Source organism: Pinus tabuliformis, chromosome 5_1, assembly GCF_031772625.1.
Source record: "Pinus tabuliformis cultivar Carrire ecotype Pingquan chromosome 5_1, CPIR1, whole genome shotgun sequence".
Classification (NCBI taxonomy): domain Eukaryota; kingdom Viridiplantae; phylum Streptophyta; class Pinopsida; order Pinales; family Pinaceae; genus Pinus; species Pinus tabuliformis.
In genome coordinates this window covers 361,734,400-361,753,884 of record NC_142305.1, presented here as the reverse complement: position 1 = coordinate 361,753,884, position 19,485 = coordinate 361,734,400, and positions in this window count along the sequence as shown.

Below are 19,485 nucleotides of genomic sequence, written 5' to 3'. Positions count from 1 at the left end.
ATTAGAACAACCAATGTCTCAATATGAAAACCAACCATGGTCAACCATGTTTATTTTAGGGTTTATAATATTTCTCTTAGGGTTTATATACCTTGGGTTTATAATATTAATCCCTTAGGTTTAATATTATTCTCTTGCATTCATAATTCGTTGGGGTTTCAATATTAATCCCTTGGGCTTATGATATTAATGCCTTGGGTTTATTAACCCAAGGGTTCATATTCTTAGGGTTTAATATTATTCCCTTGGGTTTATAATACTAATTCCTTGGGTTTATTATTCTAAGGGTTTATATTTCTAGGGTTAAATATCATTCACTTGGGTTTATAATCATTTGGTTTTATTAAGTTTGAGATTTTATATCATTGGTTTATAATTTTAATCCTTTGGGTTTAATATTATTCCCTTAGGTTTGTAATCCCTGTGGTTTTAATTTTTATTCTTTGGATTTATTTTTCTGTAGGGTTTAGAATATCGATTCCTTGGGTTTATTGATATAAGGGTTGCTATTACTAAAGTGTAATATTATTGATAAGGTTTATATTATTGAAACTAAGGTTTATTAAAAATACCTTGTTTATAATCATCGGTTTATAATATTTCCCCTCACATTAACAATATTGTTAACAATATTGACAATTGTTGTAGGAACCTTGCATTACATTCCAATTGTTTGAATGTCACAATATAACACTATAATAATAATAGTGTCAGCTTCTGATACTATTCTAGCCTAGTTTTATTATTATAGTGTTAGCTTCTGAGCCTATTCTGACCAAGTTTTTTAGCATGGAAGTGTGACACAATAATGTATTTATTAACATTTTGATATGTTTATAAATTTATTTAAAATTTAATTGATATATTTATTTATAAATATTTTTATTCATATTATAGTAATATTTTATAGTTTGTTTTAATTTTATTTTTTTGTTTTATTAATACCTTAATTTTATTTACTATTTGTTTAATATTACTTTAAATTTAAAAATGATTTGTTTTATTTAATATTTTTTATTAATTTGATATTTAACATTAAAAAATTATTTTTACGGATTTTTTTTATAAGTATTTTAATTCCGTTTACTTCTTTTTATTATTAAATTTATTTATTAATTATTTAAATTATTAATAATAATTTATTTACAAACATTTCATTACTATATTTATTTATAACTATATTTATTTATAAACTTATAGAAATAATATTTTGAAAAAAATAGTTTTTATTTATCAAATAATAGAATAAATTTATTTTAATTATTTTCTAGATTTTTAAATATTATAATTTAAATGTCTTTTTTTTGGTACGTAAGCACCCACAGGAGATTTGAACCAGTGACCTATCGCAAAAAGAGCCTTAGCAGTGCACCCATTCACCGTCAATCCAAAGCTAGTCAATCCAAAGCTAATTTTAAGTGTCAATAATATTATTTATTATTAATGGAAGATATAATATTTGAATAAATATTTACTATTATTTTTTAATAATTTATTTTCTTATTTATATGTTAGTATTATTTATTTCTTTTACACTTATTAATTTATTTTCTCAATTTATACTTATTTATTTATTATTTTAATATGATTTTTTTTATAGTATTAAAATAAAAATAAATATTATTGATATATGGTTATCGGATTATTTCAACCAAGCACATTAATATTTTTAATGTGGTTCTGCTAATAAAATCTATAATTCAAAACAAAATAATTAAATAAAAATAAAATTTAATAATAAATTTATTACATAATTAGATTATTAAAAAATAATTTTATAAAAGAAAAAATAAATAAACAAGCATATCTATATATATATATTTGACTAAATAAATAAATAAATAAAATAATGATATATTAAAAAATAAAAAATTGAAAATAATTTGAAAATAATTGAAATAATCGAAATATTTGGACTTCTTGATTATGCCAATATGCAAAATAATCAAAATAATTATATGTTTATGCCAATATCCATAACATTCTCGATGTTTCCACCTGGAAATATATGGAAATAATAAATAGTAATTACTTTCTATATTGAAGCTTCTGTGATCCATAATGAATTAAACAAAGCCTTTTTGTAGAAATAACATGAGAGAATTTTTTGGGTGACGCGTTTTGAACCAAAATTAAATAAAGTTAATTATTAAATAAGTTAACTAAATAAATAATAATAATAAAAAAGTGAAAAAAAAAATCATTAATGTTTAAATAATTAAATATATTAATAAAAAAATGCAAAGATAGGGCATAGAACAAAATTCTATATCTTATTATAGCTATTGAAGGAAGGATATATTGTTTTTGATTTTAGTAAAAAAGGCTTGACTTTCAATTATTTTTGAAATTTTTAAATAAAACTTATAACGTTTCTTGAAGTTTTGAAAAAATTAAATATTAAACCAAATATTTTGAAAATCAAAAATCATTTTGGAAAATTTTGAAATTCTATTTTCTGACTAGTTCATTTACATGAAATGACTAATTTCATGGCGTTTAAAATTGAATTGTAAAAAAAATATATATTTAAAAAAAAAAATCAAAAAAATCTTGTATGCAACCAAGTATCATAACATTTAATAAAAATTACACCTATCTAAAACTTCTTTTACGTAAGATAAATATTGCACGAATGTCTAAAAGTATTTAACTTGACCTTTAAGGCAAGAACAAAAACATTTATAATGTGATGTGTGGTATCTATAAACACTTTATCTCTTGCAACACCCTTAATAAAACTAAATTGTTGCAATTCAATAGAGTGCACACATAACATGGTAATCTATGTAAAAAAATAATAATTAAGTAATATTAATTTCATATCAAATCACATAAATCCAATTTAAACAATTTTGTTCATTAAAATGTACAGTTCTTTATATTAATTAATAGCTAATTTTTCTTTGTGGGATGCTGTAAATACATAATCTACATATCGATCAATGTTGTTTAACAACATTGAATTAAAAATGAATAAATTTAATAATATTTCCTTCCAAATTAATCACATTCTTGAGATTTGGTGTTATTTCATCCTTATTCTATGTAGAATTAATTATTTTACATTCTCTCTTTGTAAATAAAACTAGCAATTTCACTTGATGTTGCAAAGGAAACGTTGTAAATCAGTAGTAGAGGTAAGAGAAGTAGAGAAGAGTGGAAATCTAACAAACATTGAATTCAACTTATTCAACAAACATATATACAGAGTGAAGCGTATGTAAGTTAATTTTGATCATGATGGGAATTATTTGTGGCCAAAAAAAAAACTCCACATTGCATATAAAATGAAAAGAATCCTAGTATGTTTATTGAAATATTAGTTTAATATTTATGAAGTTTGGAGCTCATCCTCGCTAATAAAATTGATTACAACTCATTAAAACCTCAATAAAAACCCCACTAAGTTTGTTCATTTTTTGTTGCACACATTATTAACACATTCATTTAGAATTTTAAATTCAAGAACATATTGACTTTTGAAATCAAACTTTCTATTAAAGTAATTGAGGGGAACACAATGCTTGCATCCACAGAAAGAGTTGAGGCCTCAATATCATCTGTCACATCTTTGTCTAAATCTTTTCCACTTTCCCATTCATGACTCATGCCTCTACCAAAACGTCAATCTGAAATAAATAAAAAAAGTGACACAATGCTCCATATGGAGTGAAGTATGATTTTAAAAATATAAAGAAGCATAGTTCTAAGATCACTTGATTCCAAGCAACATAATGAAAAATAAAGTGAAAATGAATGCCATTGATTGAATCTTCATTTGTTATGAATCAATTAAGAAATGATGGCAAAGTTTTCTGGAGATAATGGAAGAGTTTTTTGAAGATAACTATGTAGTCATCTAAATTTATGGAACTTAAAGAAATCCAATTGGTAGAAATATTCCAGTTCCATGATTTCGAGTAGAGAATACAAAACAATTTTCATATTGTCACACCAAATAATTGTAGACCCTAAACTCCAGCAAGTCCATTGCTTGAAAAATCTAAAAGTCAAACGTAAAGAATCTCGAAAACAAATTTAGAGAAATGCCAGTAAAAATTTTGTTTCAGTGATACATTTTGGTTCAATAAGAACCATCAAACCACCAAAAATTTAGTCATTAAAAAAAATTGTATGCTGCGAAGCAATAAATGCAAAATTCTTCAGAATTTCGCTTACAAAAGATGTTTAGACAACACAAGTGGAGAGTGAAGCATTAAAAGTTATTAGCATTCTAGGGTACATATGGTATATGAATGTGATTGTGAAGGTACATGTGTTGTTCTGAAGGTGGAAGAATTAAGCAGGAACAAGGTTGGAAAAATAATAGTCAATAATGATTAGTGAAAAGAGGAAACAAAAAGTTAAGTAATTTTAATAGAACATGAATTTGGAATTCCTTGTATAATAAGGATATTTTAGTTAATGTGAACCACATGAGTAAACAAACATTCTAATATTTTACTATACTTTGTTGAAACAACACCAGATAAAGAAGTAATGGAGAAGAGGAGGTAAATAATTGTTGTCAAAACACATTCATAAGTGAAATACCATAAATACAATCACTTTATTTCAAAGGTATAATGTAACAAGGAGGAGGTAAATAGTTGTTTTAAAACACATTCATAAGTGAAATACCATAAAAATCATCACTTTGTTTCAAAGGTATAATGGAACAAGTGATGATAAACGAAAGGACAATTATAAAAATTTCTTAAATTAAAAAAAATAAAATTACCATTTAAAATATAATTAACAAGGTAAATTAATAGTGTTAATGGCATGGTGTAAAATCCATCAATTTAGTGAGGACAGTTAAAAATTGTGTGATCATTTAAAAAAAAAATGATAAGAGTGTTTGAGACCTATTTTTTATGGTCAAAATGGAGTGTTCGAGTCCTATTTTTTATGGTCAAAATGGTTTGAGCACATTCAAAAACCCAGGGAACCCAAGATCTTGAAACTTGGCTTCCAAAAATTTCCACTGTTTTCTTGAAAATCCTATAGGAAAAAGTTATTAGCCTTGCCTACTTTCACTTTACCTAGGATCCTTTCTCTTTAACCGAAAATCTTCCCTTTTAGCCAAGTGGACTGCTATGTGAAACCATAATTTTTAACACTAAATTTCAATCAAATATTTCCTAGTCTCCGCACTATCTATACATAACAGTGTGAATTCCAAGTGAGACGAACTTCCCTTCACTATACCCAAAACAATATTTGAAAGGTGAGGACCAATATTATGAAGCCTCACACATATTACAGGAGACAAAACAACAAGAAGCTAAATATTAGGAACATGAATAACAACTCATGCAATTATGTTTGGAAGAGATACAATGACTAAATTGCATAGTTAAATAAATTGAAACAAAAGCATGAAGAAGAATATAGATTATAGGGACATTTTCTAGAATATATAAACATTGAAACATATGGTTTGTAGTTTTTATATATGTGGCATGTGTCGAAACCCCAACAGGATTTCTTCATTCCTTTTCATAATTGTTGAGAGCGAGATGGAGTGAAAACTCTATGGTAAAAATAGATTTTTTAGGAGGGAAATACTAATAAGGATTAATTAGGATATTTTGCGGCCTCTAAAGGGAAACCTATTGATGATATTTTAGTAGTCAAATCATTGTTAAGTTGATGTGTGCTTGTACTAGTAAGTTTGATTTCATGAAGGAAGCAAAGTTAAGGGTTTGATAGAAAAAAATAGTAAATATCATAATTAGAAAGGACTTCGTGTAGAATACATCGGATATCAAATTGTAAAAATAATTAATGCTAGTCAAGTAAGTTGAAATTTTAGTGAATAAATTTTCTAATATTTATATTGAAACAAATAATATTCTATAAATGAAATGCTATTTTATAATAAAAAACTAAACACAAACTTTCTCATAATATAATTATACATTAACACTTATGTCAACGTACCTTGACATACAATATTACGAGTATGTAAATTTGGAATGAAAGGAACATTTGTAATAAACCATAGCCATAATAAGAATAATGTCATTAAAGTGGTAACAAATCGTATAATGGGAAATTAAAGTAGGTTCAAAAAGTTGATGTATTTCTCCTCACACCTCAATATTGTTATAAACTATTTTAAAATGTCCAAATTTTAATCAAATCAATTTATTTAGTAAAGAGGCTCATTCTATAGCCCAATATGATGTGTACTGTCATGAAAGTTGAAATTTTGCTCATGTCTTCTCAAATAATTTTTTATTTTTTATTTTTATTTTTAAAAAATAAATAAATTAAATAACTATACGAAATATTTAAATAATGTAGGTTCATGTTAAATCCGTATTTAAGATGGATCTTTGCTGGTTTAAAATGAAATGCACTAATGAGGTTTCCCTAATGATTGGTCAGAGAACTATAGATGAATCCATTCTGGATTCAATATCGATTATCTCTTAGTGCATATGATTGAACTTTGTGTCTTGTGATTCTTAGACTTTGGCTTGTATTATTTTGGATCTATGATTTAGTAGTAATGTTTTTTTTAGTGATTTATGAAAATCCAAATCACATTTTTTAATTTTAATAAGTTTTTTCCCATTTGTTTATGATGCCTATATTTTTTCCAATGTAATGTACAAAAATGTATATGAAAGGAAAAACAAGAAGTTAAGATACGAGGAGGAGAGAAATACGCATAATTTTTATTTTTTAATTTTATTAAAACATTTTAATAAGTTGTGTTTTATGATGGTTGTATTTATAATACATGTTTCTCTAATTTTTATGTATAAAAAAAGTTTAATGTAAAAAAAGTAATGTGTAATTTTTTATTGTTTAAATTGTATTTTTTATTATTATAGAGATTACATAATATGTGTATTGAGTCATTTTATCAGGGCACATTAAATTAGTTATAGTTAATATTAAGTCATATTCAAATATTTTATTCATAATTTATTATTGAATATTTTATTCTATATAATATTAAAATATATTCTTTTATCATTTTTTTCTATATATAGATATATATGAAGTTGATATCAAGTGTTAAAATATTTTTGAAAGTATAAGGTTTAAACATCTACTAATTTTTTTTTTTACTTCTAACTACTTTACATGAAATTTTATTTATTTTAAGAGAGACCGACATACTTACACATCACTTTCACAACTTCTAGAATGATAGGGATGATATATTAGAAAACATAATATATAATGAAAGATATATTATATGATGGTGGGGGTTAGGGGAGTTTCAATGCATAACACAATGGTGGAGATGTATGGGTAGTAATGCAAATGATAAGGTATTAAACATGTTATACAAAGGCGGGGCTTAAGGGATATACAATGGTGGGGATGTACTACACATAATGCAAAAAATATTAAACATGTTATGCAAAGCATAATAATGTTGATGGGGTGATATAATGCACAACATAATAGAATGGTAGATACAAATATTTAATAAAATATAAAACCAAAATAAATGTAAATAAGAAAAATAATAGTTTTAAAATATAAAATATAAATTATCTATACACACACACACACACACACACACACACATATATATATATAGATATAGATAGATAGATAGATAGATAGATAGATAGATAGATAATCTTAAAGTTTTAAGAATATAAAATAATATGAAATGGATATTTCATTTGAGTTGTGTATAAGTGGGACATTTTGAAACATTTTATGCTTATTTTATGATCTAATTTGTTTATCATCTGGTTGGCATTTATTTAAATCACAAGCTCCTCTGGTTTTTGAGGGAGTTGAATTTATATATGCAATTAAAAAACCAATTTAGACAACACAAATCAAGAGTTCACCATATTTTTTCTCACCAAATTCCAGTGAGAAATCTCTTAGAAATTCCAAAAAAAATCACATATAGACAACTCCGGTTTATAATACATTTAATAAAAAATATAAGGGGAAAAATATTTTAACTGACATTATTAATTATTTTTAACATTTCTTAAATATTATTTTTAAATTCGTTATATTACAAACACAACAATAAAATAAAAACATATTGGTTGAATGAATAAATAGTTTAATATAAAACTCAAATGAAATGTCATAATTGTAACCTTTGTGTACCTGTAATAATGAAAGATTTTTTAAAAATTACCAATAAAATGATTGCATTCATTCTCGAGTTATTTTTAAGAACTAAAACAACATTCAAATTCAAGCTTCTATGATCCATATCATATTGTACAAGATTTTTTTGGAAGAAATCACATTGAAGATTTCGGTCGACGCGTTTCGAACCAACGACTGTGGTTCATCTGGAGGACACGATGAAGAACATATCTAGGAAGAGGGTTAAATAGATAAACAAGTCAACCTATCAGCTAGAAGATAACGACTATATTTGACTGGGGGAGATAGTGGCTATATTTGACTCAGGTAGGGAAGGATGAGATTTTTTTTATTTTTATTTTTATACTCATTTAAATGATAATAAAAGATTAAAAGAATTTTACTAGCCATTATGTTATGTTCAATTAATATGTTATATTTATATTATAAATATTTAAATGTATAAGGTAAAGGTATCTAAATATGTAATATGGTTATCAAAAATATATTTATTCTTGTCTGCTTATATTAGACTTAATTTATATGATAATCAAAGAAAAATAATAACCAATTTATATGTTATATTCAATATATTAATATATATTATATATATTTAACATATAAATCTAATATAGTAACTAAATATGTGTAGAATGGTTATTTATGTAATAATAGATTAATAGATATAATTAAAATTAATTATTTATAACAATCTAAATATATAAAGAAACTAAAGATTAGGGTTTTAGATCTATTTAATCCATTTTAATTTGTTAAAACGAAATATATTAGACTACCAAAAGATTAGACTATTAATAAGGAATTAGATGTGAAAAAAAAAAAACTGGGCCTAGACAAAGACTAAGACGAGAGGGCGGGAATCCAACAACTACTAATTTTCCATCCGTCATCCCTGTTAATATTACTGGAAGACTTCTCAATTTCAATGGCTTCCCTAAACTTGCGATGGTGGAAATGAGGAATCTTAGCAATAACCCTAGCCTCTTCAATGCATATATGATGCTTGGTATTCTCCGCATGTTCGGCGAAAGCGGAAGATTTGGTCCTTCCATGCTTGATATCAGTAGCGTGTTCCTTAATCCTCCGGTTAATAGAACGACCAGTTTCACCAATATATGATGTTCCACAGGAACAAGAGATGATATAATCACCTTTCATATCCATAGGGTTTACGCGGTCTTACCCTCAACCCTATGGATATGAAAGTCGTTTATATCATCCCTTGTTCCTATGGAACCTCATACATTGGTGAAACTGGTCGTTTTATTAACCAAAGGATTAAGGAACACGCTAGTGATATCAAGCATGGAAGGACAAAATCTTTCACTTTAGCTGAACATGCGGAGAATACCAAGCTAGGGTTATCGCTAAGATTCCTCATTTCTGCCATCGCAAGTTTAGGGAAGCCATTGAAATTGAGAAGTCTTCCAGTAATATTAACAGTGATGACGGGGACGCCTTTGAAATTGAGAAGTCTTCCAGCAATATTAACAGTGATGATGGACAAAAAATTAATAGTTGTTGGATTCCTGCCCTCTCGTCTTAGTCTTTCTATAGGCCCGTTTTTTTTTTCACATCTACTTCCTTATTAATAATCTAATCTTTTGGTAGTCTAATATATTTCATTTTAACAAATTAAAATGGATTAAATAGATATAAAACCCTAATATTTATTTTATTTATATATTTATATTGTGATAAATAATTAAATTTAATTATATCTATTAATCTATTATTACATAAATAACCATTCTACACACACATATATATATATATATATATATATATATATATATATATATATATTAGTTACTATATTACATTTATATATTAAATATATAAAATATATATATTATTTATTAATATATTGAATATAACATATAACTCGGTTATTATTTTTCTTTGATTATCATATAAATTAAGTCTAATATAAGCAGACGAGAACAAATATATTTTTCATAGCCATATTACATATTTAGATACCCTTACCTTATACATTTAAATATTTATAATATAAATATAACATATTAATGGAACATAACATAATGGCTAGTAAAATTCTTTTAATCTTTTATTATCATTTAAATGAGTGAAAAAAAAAATCCCATCTTTCCCTCCCCGAGTCAAATATAGTCATTATCTTCTAGCTGTTAGGTTGACTTATTTATCTATCTAACCCTCCTCCTAGATTTGTTCTTCATTGTGTCCTAAAGATGAACCACACTCAGTGGTTCGAAACACGTCGACCAAAATCTTCAATGTGATTTCTTCCAAAAATTCTTATACAATATAAAACAACATTTAGAAATTTCAAAGCTAACATTAAGAGTGAAGCTTATGAATGAAAGACATTACCATTCCTTGGGTAGATAAAACATGCCAGAAAATGGATCGAGTGAACATCCTTCTATCCCGCCGTTGAAGTGTCGACAAAGGCAGCAAAAATCCTTTGAAACAAACTTAATCAACAATCCATGAAAGCCAACTGGATTAAAAGTGGATGCATTTTGGAAACTATAAGCTCAATAAATTGTTTCATTACACAAATGTTGATATGGATACTATTAAAAATATATGACTATTGATGTGGGTATCGTTGAAAATATAGGACCCTTTATGAACAAATTGTGGATGGAACAATGGTTAAACAAATCCAGCCTGGGGAATGAATGAAAGAATAAACGGTTTGGGATATCCAATACGCTTTCATTGGGAGCAACCGATAAAGAATACGAATGAGATAACAATTATACAAAACGACCGACCAATGGGCTATTTTCTCCATTCAATTTAGATACGTATACCGAGTATAAAATGCAGTAGTTCCAACTTATCTACCAATAGAAAAGGCATCTAACCCAATACCAGGAGGGGGAGAATAAAAGTCTGTATATCAATTTTCCTTACCGTTAGATTATATAAGTGATCTAAACCATCTTCATGAAAAGAAAAGATCTAAAAGCTATGCATGCTGTTGGTTGCGGTCGATCCTCAAAATCTCATCTTGCCTCCTCAAGCTCTCCCACCACACAGTCACCAATATGTAGAAAATGAACAGAAAATCCCCTGTGAGAGCTCTTGGTACGAATATGTAGAAAACAAATAGGAAAGCCAAACATGGAACACGTCACAATGAAACATGCCCTCGAACTCTTTGAAAATATCTTTTATATCGGTACAACTAAAACCTCTCTCAATATGAAGATAAAGAAGGAAAACAATTGAAATGAGTTTGTTAAATATTATTAACTATTAATTCAAATTAATTTTAATAATTATTAATTGATTATTAATCTGACAGTTGAATATTGTTCAATCATCTTACATTAAATCTAAAGGTGCAAAATGGTGGATGGTGACATCTAGGGAAGTCTTTCTCAGAGGAAACGTCTTATGGTGTAACTAATTAAAAATTTAATTAATAAAACATTAATGGTTTTTCTATTTAATTTCTAACCATGAAGGATGAAAAATTACGAGGGGCGGGACAGATACGGTGAGGGTGAGCTGAAGAAAAACACACAGAGCTAGGGTTTGAAGTAGGAGAATAGTGTTGGGCACCATATAGAGGTGAGAGGGGGAAAGTTCCACACCCTCCTACAGTCAGGCAGTCTCTAATCGATTCAAGAAACCACTGAAAGTTGAAACCGAGGTTTTAGGAAGAGGGAAACATGAAAACAGAAGCTCACAGGAGCAGGAAGATATGCAGGAAGAAATCAGACAAGAGAAACGAATAGGAGGGGATATTCAGAAAGCTGACACTAGAAATCAGACCAGACCATGTAAGCCCAGGGCAACCACCAAAAGACAAGTGGTGTTAAGTGATCCAGCAGTACAGGTGCATAGGGAGCACATAGTGGCTTATGCTATGATATGTAAATTTATGGGGTTATGGACAATGGAGAAGGCTCTATATGATTGGATCAAGAATCATTGGAAACATAAGGGAGATATAGATCTACATCTTGGATCCAAGGGTTTCTTCACTATTGTTTTTTCAAACATAGAGGATAAGGACAAGGTGTTTGAAGGAGGACCATACTTCTATGCTACTACAGGCCTCTATATGCGGCCATGGGTGACAAATTTCATCCTGAAGTGTGAGACATTCACTTCAGTGCCCGTATGGATAAGGCTCTATTCCCTACCTCTAGATTATTGGTAGCCAGAATCATTAAAAGCTGTAGGCAATAAACTAGGGCATTTTCTAAAGATATCAGAGGCCACAAGGCGAGGAAAATATACCTCCTTCACCTGAATATGCATAGAGATGGAACTTTTTGGAGCTCTACCAGATGAAATAATACTAGAAATATAAGATGAAGAATGGGTGCAAGCGGTGGACTATAAGCATGTTCCTTTCAGATGCCGCAAATGCCATGAACATGGGCATCTATTTAGAGACTGCCCCTTAAACAAAATGGAGAGAAGAATTAAAGCAACCTAAGGGAAAGAAGCTAAAAACTTTAACAAAGTGGGGAGCAAAGGTAAAGGAGGGAGAAAGAACCAGAAGAAAATCAACGAGGAAAAGTAGATTAGTCAAAATAGATTCAAGGTATTAGAAGAAGAAGAGGAGCATGATAAAATGAACCAGATACTGGAGGACAACCCTGCAGAGAAGGAAAAGGATGACAACATGGAGGATATACATGAAAACAACCAACAAAAGGAGGATCTGCCCAACACTATGGAACTTGGCACGGACTAAGAGATGACATTGAGCGAGGTGGGAACAAAGGATCATGAACTACAGGATATTCTTAAAAGGGAGCATCTCGATCTAGAAAAGTTCCTAGAGTAGGGAACTACTAAAGGAATGGATTCGCTACCTCAAGAGGAGTTTAACAGAGTGCAACAACTATTCCTTTGGAGAACTGAGGAAAGAGGTTTGGGGGTAAAAGGAAACCATGACAGTAAGGACAACGACGGGGTTAAAATGAGGTAGGCAACATTAGGAGAAGCTCTTGAGAACCCAGGCAGGAAAAGAGGGAGGAAAAAACAGAATGAGCTGCTGATAGAGTGTGGAAAACTCATGATCAACTCAGGTAAGATGAAAGACCTAACTAGTTACTTATTTAAAAATCTTTCTTAATGAAGCTCACAACATGGAATATTAGGGGTCTAGGAAGTAAAAGGAAACAAGGAAATATTAGCAATATAATGAAAGAAGAAAAACCAGATATGGTTTTTATCTACGAAACAAAATTTTCTATAGACAAAATAAGAGAGATACAATACAAATGGCTTATCAAATATGAATATCTAGAAGTTAAAGCAGACAAAGCGGTAGGAGGAATTCTCACACTTTGGAACCCTTAGAAACTTGGAATCCTAGGTGCTAAAGCATCCAGGAACTATCTTTCAGTGGTCATCTGACCTTTCGAAGACAGGAAAGTTTATTTGCTCACGAATGTATATGGTCCACAAAAGATGGAAGATAAACTCATACTTCTAACCTCCTTGGAGGAGTTAAGAGAAAGACATCTAGGTATCCCCTAGGTTTTGGGAGGGGACTTTAATATGATCACGTCTCTATCGGAAAAAAAATGGTGGGACTAGATCACTAGGTAGAGATTCCATAGCATTTTAGAATTTCATAAACAACATGAGGTTAGTAGATACAGAGACAAGTATTGGTATCTTTACCTGGAATAATAAGAGGGGAGGAGTGTCTCAAGTGGCCTCTAAACTTGACAGATTTATCATCTCAGAGGACCTTATCCTCACAGGCCATAACTTGTCAGCAATAATACTTCCTTTTGGAGGCTCGGACCACTGGCCCATTCAACTTGAAGTGTCCTTTATAGGAACTCCAAGAAATAGACCTTTCAGGTTTGAAAACATTTGGCTTACCCATCCTGACTTCATCAACAATATTGAAAGATGATGGACAGAAGATATGCATGTTCAAGGTACTAAAATGTTCCTTCTGCATCAGAGATTGACACATGTCAAACACAAGATTACAGATTGGAATAAAAATGAATTTGGCAATATCTTCGAAGCCAAAAAAGCAGTTGAACGGAAACTACGGGAAATTAACCAGACCCTAATCACAGAGGGCTTCACCAAGGAGAGTAAGGAACAAGCTGGCTATATTCAGCAAGAATGGGAACAGTTATGCAAGCAAGAGGAGGTATTATGGAAACAGAAATTGAGGGCACAATGGTTAAAAGAAGGAGACAGGAATACAAGTTTTTTTCACAATTCCACCTTGGATCATAGGTCTCATAACAAGATTTCGAAAATCAAAGATACCCAAGGTAAACAACTCACTACACACCAAGAAATAGAAACAGTTCTGGTTCAACATTTCCAAGGCACAACTGAGGAGCCTTTCATATATAGATCACATTTTATCAAGGATTTCACAAAGCACATTCCTAAGCTTGTGACAAGGAAGACAATTATAATCTTAACAGGCCAGTGAATGAAGACGAAATTAGCGATGTCATAAAAGAAATGCAAAATGGAAACCTACAAGTCTAGATGGGTTCAATGTTGACTTCTTCAAAGCATGTTGGGAAATATTCAAGCATGATATCCTCGATCTGGTGGAGGACTCAAGGAAAAACAAAACTGTTTTGAGGGCACTCAACACCTCCTTCATAGCCTTGATTCCAAAGTAGGAGAATGCCATCACACGAGATAGATTTATACCAATAGAATTATGCAATGTAGTGTACAAAATTATTTCCCAAGTAATTGTGAACAGACTTAAGACCCTTCTCACAACTCTCGTGTTTAAGGAGAAAACTGGATATGTGGAAGGCAAACAAATTCTTAATAACATCATTCAAGCTCACGAGGTGGTGCACTCACTTAAGAGTAATAAGCAAGTAGGTATGATCATTTAGCTTGACCTAGAGAAGGCTTACGATAAGTTGAGCTGGGCTTACATCAAGGAAGTTCTGAAAGCATTTTTCTTTGACCATAACTGGATAAGATGGGTAATGGCCCTTGTAACCACCTCAAGTTTTTCAATCCTACTAAATGGATCACAATCCAAGACCTTTAAGCCCTCGAGAGGACTCAGACAAGGAGATCCACTCTCACCGTTCCTCTTTATTCTCATGATGGAAGGGATAGGGAATGCGATTAAATATGTCAAAGTAGAAGGTATAATCCATGGTCTTAAACTCACTATGAATGGGGATGCCTTGACCCATCAACTATTTGTGGATGAAACCATGCTGCAGGGTACACCTACGATCAAGGAAGCTCAAGCCTTCAAATAAATCCTGAACGACTTTGCTATGGTTGCGGGGACAAAGGTAAGCCTAAACAAATCAAATATTTTCTTCTTTAATACTAAGATTGATATTCAGAGAAACCTCACCAGAATTCTAGGTTTCGAAAGAGAGATACTACCCTCCAAATATTTGGGAATACCTCTAACAGACAAACCTCTGAGCAAGGCAGTTTGGGAGGTGGTTACTGATAAACTACAGGACAAAATCTGGAAATGGACAAATAGGTCTTTAAATTTAGTAGGAATGCTAGTGCTTACAAAAGTGATCCTTCAAGCTGTCCCCATCTTCATGCTTTCAATCCTTCCAGCTCCTAAAGGAGTTTTGCAACACATCAGAAATATACAAAAGGATTTTCACTGGGGCAAAGGGGAAGAAAAAAAGAAATGGGCTTTAGTGGCCTAGGATAAGATATGTAAACCAAAGATACATGGAGGTTTGGGGCTTGATGACCCTAAAACCCTTAATAAAGTATTGGGGGAAAAACTATGATGGAGATGGCTAAAAGAATCGGTTTCCCCTTGGGCCAAAGTATGGAAACAGAAATATGCAAAAAATTGGAAAGAAAGGGACTACATTAGGATATCTTGACTCATCAAAGGCTACCACATTTGGAACAAAGCCTCGGAGAATAGAGCCATAGTTCAAAAACACAATTTCTAGGAGATCAGAGATGGAAACTTGCCTTGGTTTTGGGAAGATAATTGGCAATAGGAACCTAAACTGTTAAAAGAAAAATTTACCAATCTCAAGGATGATACTGACAACAAAGGGTTACTCAGAGTAAATGACTTTTGGGATTAGGATAGAAGTGATGGAAAGTGGATAAAATGGAAGAACCTAGTATACAGTGATGACTTCCTGTTGAAAACCCAAGAAAAAGCTCTTACAGTCATCTTGGAACAGAGAAAGATTCTGAAATCAACATCTTTAGACCAACTAAGATGGGGTAAAAGAAATGAAGGCAACTTTAATCTCAAAGAGGTCGAGCGACTAGCCCTGGGATTCGACTTCCCAAACCCAGAAAAGGCATGAAAGGACCTATGACAGAACCAAAACTCGATGAAAATTAAACTGTTCATGTGGTTAGCACAGCATAAAAAAATTCTGACTTGGGGGAACCTTAGGAAAAGAGGGATAGCTGGTCCATCTAGATGACAGCTATGTGAATCACAGGAAGAAACTGTGGAACACCTTCTCAATGTCTACCCATTCATCTCCACCTTGTGGAATTAGGTGGCTTTAATCTTTAGACAAACAGACAGGGACATTGGTAGCATCACCAGTACTTTGAAGAATTGGAGGAAAAAATTCTCTGCAAATGAAATAATCAACAAAGCCTGGGCTTTCGCTCCAGGATTTTTAATTTGGAATGTCTGGAAAGAACGAAATAGCAGAATCTCCAAGAATAGGATCGGGACACCACAGAGCATCATGGCTCTGATTATAAGACAACTCAAAGAGACTGTAGGAACCCTCATAAAAAACCTCCATGAAAACCAACCTCAAGTTCAGGATGAGCAGATACTTCTAAATTTGGGACTGTAGGGGCTTCCCCCCCAAGGCACAAACAAGAATGTAAGTCATATAACAGCTGATAAGGAATTCTGGCAACCTCCACCTTAGGGTTTTATGAAATGAAATATAGATGGAGCATCAAAAGGAAACCTTGGTATGGAAGGTTATGGAGGAGTCATAAGAGATGAAAAGGGTTTCATAAAAACCATCTTTCACAGTCATCTAGGGAAGGCCACCAATAATATGGTAGAGATCATGGCCATGGAGCATTGCCTAGAAATCTTGAGGGACACAGATTTACATAACACCATAATTGAAGCTAATTCTGAATTGATAATTAATTCGGTCCAAAAAATTGCCAATGGCTCAGCACCAGACAAAGTGTTGAGACATTGGAGGTTACTGCAAGTCTATCAGCGTATTCAATCCCATCTGAAAACCATGAGAACCCTTAGCTTTATCCATGTGCACAGAAAAACAAGCAAACTAGCAGATATTTTGGCAAACAAAGGCGTGCCCTATTCCAAGAGTGATATTAGATACGACTGGATAGGGACTCCCCAAGTACATTTGTGGGAAGAATATTCTAGACATGCGACATTAGACAGAGAGTTATATCAAAGCAAGGAATATAAGTAGGATGATGACTGATGGAGACAGAGGAATTTTGGTTCATAGGTTCCCCTCTAATGTCTGCATATGGTTTTCAAGCGGGAAAATGCTCCCGGAACCATATAAACTTATGGTTCTTGGGAACGAAACTATAATTAGGACTAGTCTTTGCATGGACCCTAATTACATTAAGAAGGGCCTTTTAATTAACGGTGCCGAGGAATAAGTTAAAATGGAGGCAGGTTGGTGAAATCGCATCATTCCCATGCATTTCGTGTGGTTAATAGCAACAATGTTAACATTAAACTCAGACCCAAAATCACTTAGGCGGAATATTAATCAAGCTTCGGGTCCGATATGGAGGTTAAGTCCCGTGCTAGTTGCACAGTCTCTTCGGGATCACGAGCTTTTGGTGGATTTAAGGCAGGAATAATGCATGTGGGTTAATGCCCCAGGTGGACCCGAAATGTTGTTTATCGTCGGTTCATAGATCTTTTGGGTCTGAGTAAAAGGTTAATAGGTATGCTTGTTTGCCACCCGAAATGCCTCTAGACCGTTAGATCTTGGGAGGTAGATCGTACGGTCTACAGAGGCTTTTTTGTAATGTTTTGTGTGCCCTTGGCCCAGGGTATGAGATTAATGCTCCGTAATAAAGGTGATGGTTGGCTCGACATTTTGGTGGGCCACACCTCCTTTGCTCAGTATGTACATTATGTAACTTCTTTCCTTTTAGATAATTGAATAGAATGACCCACTCTTGCTTAAGAAAAAAAAAAATCTAACCATGAAGATGAAACAAAATATTTAATAAATAAATATCCCCTTTATGTATTATTATATTATAATCTTTTTTAATTTAGTTTATTGAATATATAAATAAATATTTCATTAATTAATTATTTTTATATCCCATTAACTAATTTCATAACAGATAGTTTATAACATCTATTTCATAACGGCTAATTCTAGGCAAGGATGCTTTTTTGCTATTCGAAGATTGATTTTTTCACCTTTGTCTTGGGGATGAACCACATTAATTGGTTCGAAACCTTTACGAAATCTAGATAATGTGATTAATCAGAAATAGAATACTATTATCAATATAGATCACAAAATTCTAAGATATAATTGAATACCGTTTTTTTAAATAATATTAAGTTCATATGAATTCTCGTGAACTTTAGTATAAAGATGTTTGGTTGTATACTTGTTTAAATAGATTAATAATTTTTTTATGATGTTGTAAATATTTAATTTACATATTTAAATTAATTTTTTTATTTTGCTAAACAATAATTTAAGTATATAATTTGAGAAAACAATGAAAATATAATTAAAGTATTTTACTTTATTTAGTTAGAAAGGTGACATCATTTATAGGGGATTTGAACTGACGACCTATCAGAAAAAGTTCCTTAAGAATGTACTCACTAATGATTATTTATAAGGATTCATCACAAAGAGGGTCTTAACAATGCACTCATTCATCATTATTTATAGGAATTTGAACAGATCACTTATATAATAGAGTGCCTTAACAATTCTCCCATTCATCATTAATCCACAGCCTCATGTTCAAAATACTATGTTTATCATTTCCACAAACACCACCAATTCTTCAAGCAATCCTAATTGTATTTTAAAAGTCTCATTTAGTTTTTAACTTGATACGGATATTGCGTAATCAAAATATAAATTAATCTCTGTAAAATTGTTGATTTCTATTATGTTTTGAAATTCTTTAGTCTAATAGTGTTGTTTGTTAATTTCTTTGAATTTTTCCATAAATAATACTTTCACTCATTTATGATGGTTCTCTTAGGTTAAGTTCCTTTGAATTCATGTTCTTTGATTCTGACCAAAAGTAGTGGAGTTAAAGTTATTTTCTCATTCATATACAACTTTCGAGATTTCAAACACCCTTAACCATCACATTTCAAAATTGTTTTGTTTCATTAGGAATTAAATGAATTGTACCCTCCTTATCTCT